The 4297-nt window shown below is 48.1% G+C and overlaps 1 pseudogene; it reads right to left on the minus strand.

Moving 5' to 3' along the window:
* Positions 1–474: 474 nt before the first annotated feature.
* LOC138803113 (PPP2R1A-PPP2R2A-interacting phosphatase regulator 1-like) lies at positions 475–1870 on the minus strand (annotated as a pseudogene).
* Between the last annotated feature and the right edge of the window lie 2427 nt (positions 1871–4297).

Below are 4297 nucleotides of genomic sequence, written 5' to 3' on the forward strand. Positions count from 1 at the left end.
GGGACCAGCAGGGTATACCTGTGTTGGAGGGGCGTGTTCTTCCCAGACATTCACCTTCTATCTGACCCCTAGTGCCCTCACCTCCCTATTGGGCTCTTCTGGGACCCTCTTCAGGGGAAAGTGTGACCGAGCACAAAATACAAGGGCTCACACAGAATGGGGGGCTATCTTCTTGTTTTTTAAAATCAAGGGATAACATATGTATTTAGACATATTAGCAGCGAAAAATGTATGCTACAACACACTTATTGGGAAAAAGTCTGAAAATATTACTACACTGAATTCAAGGGTATTCGCAGGAGACCTGACAGAGAAGTTCTCTAGAATATTTCAAGAAATTAAAAAGGGGGGGAGGGGAAGGGAAAGGGTCAAAAGGGAAATATCCTCAGTTTAATTGACAAAGTTCAGTGCTTGCTCAGACTTAATTTCTGTCTCTACCCTGCCACGTCCCCAAAAAGTTTCCAGATGAGTACATCACTTAGACGAAAGTTCATCTACTGGAATAAAGGGAGAGACCACTTGGGCAGGTGACACAGGAGAGTTGGTGGTAGTGCTGACTGTAGATGCTGAGTTACAAGAAGTTCCCGCATTGCTGCTGTTTCCATCCAGGGTATCTGAAGACACACACACACCAGGATCTGACAGCTGGGCCACGTCAGAAGAAAGCATGTTGGTGATGCCCTGGAAAAATCTCTTTGGCTGATACTCAGTTTCCATTTCACATTTTCTTTTCAATGGTCCAAGAACACTTAGTCTGATACAATTGATGGGACTCTGGTTTCTCTGGGTGGTAAATCAGGTCGTCGGGCTCGGGATGGGGCTTGGAGGCAATCCATTGCTACTCACAAAACTTTGCAAGGATGGTGAAAAGCACTGCTTCCCAATACCCCGGGTGGGTGACAGTGCTGTTGACACAGGAATAAAATCTATGCGCTTTGACGAAGCAGATTTTTCCACGTCGTTGTCAATAAGCCTGAAACTTTCCTCCCAGGAGTGGCTTATCTGCATTGCCGTCTGGACCCCGCGCTCATGGACCATCTCTTGGTTGATCAGGTCCATGCCCTCTCCTGTTTGATCTGGTGCAAGTCGCTGCTGTGCATGCAGATGGGGGAGGCCAGGAGCAGCAGGCCATGGCGGCCTGGGAATGTGGTGCTGTTCCGCCTGGTGCTAGGCGCCTTGGCCTGGAACATCGGCGAGGTGACACTGAGGCCTTGGATGAGGGGGAGACTGTTAGACCTCCAGAGGCCCCCTCTGCCGCCGCCGCTGCTGCAGCAGCCTCTGCCACCGCCACTGCCACAGCTGCCCTCCGTCGGACTCCTGCCGGGACCCGGAGGCAGCTCTGGGTCCAACTCATCTTCTCCTGAGCCAGGTAGGGGGGCAGGGAAGCGGGGGCGGTCCTTGGTCAGGCCTCGGGGACTCCCATACCCCGAAGTACAGGGAAGCCACCGCCACCACCGCCTTCTGGGGGACTATCTTCTGCATGCAACACATCCCCACGCCGAGAAAAAAGGAAACATCCCAAGAGGGCAGGTTTGGAGTTGCTGCTCCCCACCTCTGACTAAAGCCACCAGGTTCCCTGTGGCGCACCCTCTTCACACATCCCTGCATCTGCCTTTTTCCTGGGACACTGGCCAGGATGGGGGTAGGATTCCAGGATCAACATCCACTCTCCCACCCTCCACTCCTGGGGGGCATTTGTGGCAGAGTCAGGGCTGGCCTGCCTGGTGCTGGGGAGGCGAGTTTGGGACCCAAGAGGAGAGGCAGGTGTCATGGGTCTGGGTCCGTGGGGGGGGGGAGGTCGTGAGGTGCAGACCCACGGGGCTTCCACTGGGGACCAGGTCTGGCTGCAAGGAAGCCAGGGGTGCACCATCGCTGGATGACTCCAAGAGGCACCACAGGTCCAAGGTGGCTGCAACCTGTTTCAAATGAGGTAGCACGGGGAGGGCAGGAGAAGGGGCCGGGGCAAGGGCGGGCAGGTGGCAGGGCTGAGATTGCCCCCTTCACAGCTGAGCTCCTGGTGCAGGGGCCTTGGACTCAGGGCCTACCTGGCCTCTGAGCCTCCCTGAGACTGAGAGGGATGTGCCTGCTGTGCGGGCTTTGTGTCTTCGGTGCTCCTGGCCCAGACCTGTGCTCCTACAGCAGTGGAGGCCAGTCATGGATGCTGCCACCCCTGGTGCATGTGCCTGCTCTTCTCTGCTCTCTCTCTCTGTCCCCACTTCTTACCCAGGCTGCCCAGCCCCTGCTGCACAAGTATGCCAGCTCCCGTGTGCCCCTGTCTGCAGCAACTATGTGCCCCTTCAACCATTCCCTGTCCTCCTCTCAGTCACACTACTTCCCCACCTCGGCCATGCCCCCACCCCTGGCTTTGTACTGCCCTGACTCTGCCCTAAGGCTACCAGGCCATGGCAGAAGCAGCCTCACCTCAGCTCAGGGCTTTCCCCCAACCCAGGCAGCTGTCTGGGGGAATTGAAGATCCCCTCAGCCCAACCACTAGTGGAGACTTCTCCATCCACCCCACAAACCAAGCAGGTGCAAGGTAATGCTCCGAGTTTGTGTGTGTGTGTGTGTGTGTGTGTGTGTGTGTGTGTGTGTGTGTGAGAGTGTGTGTGTGTGTGTGTGTGTGTGTGTGTGTGCGTGTGTGTGTGTGTGATTGTCCTCTCAAGGACTCAGAACATTGAATCTTTTGGGATGACAGCACACAGCACACTTATAAAAATGAAAAGGCTTGGAAAAAATTATATTAAGTGAAGTAAGCCAATCCCAAAGAAACATAGGTCCCATGGTTTCTCTTATTTGCAATATCTAGTATATGTATGAGTCAAGCAGAAAAGGTCAGATAATGTGATGTTAGGAAAATGAACCCTTAGATATGTATTTAAATGTTTTTTTTTCTTTCATGCATTTGTTTCTAACACATTTATAAGATTATTTCTTTGTTGCTTTGTATGTCCCTCCCCCAAAGTATAACCCCTGTTTTCATGATATTTAATGTCGGTATAATTTGTGGAAGAGATGGGGAAAAACAAGTCGTTTAAGGATACAGGTGGACCCGTTGCAACTATGAGAAGTACAAGTTGTCATGTCCAAAAAGAGCTTCACAACTTTGGTGCCGGGGTGGGGGGTGGGGGAGATTATGGGGGGGGTAGGGGGGAGCTGGGAAGGGATTTGAAGGGTAAACAAAGGAGGAGACTGCAATGCTTGATAAGAAATGTATTCATTATCTTGCCCATGTAATTGTAACCCCTCTGTACAGTTTGTTCACAAAAAATTAAAATTAAAATTAAAAAAAAGCACTAAGAACCCTGTGTAATGGATTCAGCACAATGTGCCTTTTGAAGGACTCAGCACATAGCAACTTTTGGGATCCTCATGGTAATTTAATTACCAATAAGATTAGACATGCCATTTTGACATCACTAAACTTAAATATCATATTATGGCATTATATATCATAGTGACATTAGAGACATAGTGTGAATTCCTACTCTGTGATTTCATTCAATTACAAGCTAGCAATATTGGAATATTAGTGGATAACAGAAATCTATTGTGACCTCAAAGCCATTGTGACATGAAAATTCCTTTTTGACATCACAGTGCCATTGTGATATCATTAACTTGTTCTGACATCACAAACCTGTCCTGTCCATTGTGACCTCATCACCAATGTGACATCACAAAGGCAATATGATACCACATTGTTATTGTGACATTACAATCACCCTGATACCTCCCAAACCCATTATGACATCTTTAGCACCTTTGAATAAACACATGGCCTTTGTGACATCACAGTCCCTTTGTGTATCCATATCCTCATTGTGAAATATCAACTGAGATCAGATATGCCATTGTAATATCTCAAAGCATTTACAATATAATCATTGGTGTGACATCACATTGTCATTTTGAAAATATCAGGTCATTGTGCCATCACAAATCTGTAATGACATCATACCACTATGACACCACATTGTCATTGTGACAACATATATACATGATGAAGGCCTATTATGTGATTTTGTTGTATTTCAAATGTGGGTTCATATCAAACACATTTGGACTTCATAAACATTGTGACATGACAATCCCTTTGTGATATAAGATTGCCATTGTGATATCTAAACAACTGTGACAACTCAAACATGTCCTGTCCTCATAAGTTTTGTGACATGTTGCCACAGTGTTAGGCCCATTGAGAGCTCAATCTATTTTCGATCTCATATTATTTCAGGTATGACATTAAATATTAGAAATATACTGTGATATTATGAATATTGTGACATCACACTGCTAG

The sequence above is a fragment of the Dipodomys merriami genome, unplaced genomic scaffold (genome assembly GCF_024711535.1).
Source record: "Dipodomys merriami isolate MVZ:Mamm:240054 unplaced genomic scaffold, mDipMer1.0.p SCAF_334, whole genome shotgun sequence".
Classification (NCBI taxonomy): domain Eukaryota; kingdom Metazoa; phylum Chordata; class Mammalia; order Rodentia; family Heteromyidae; genus Dipodomys; species Dipodomys merriami.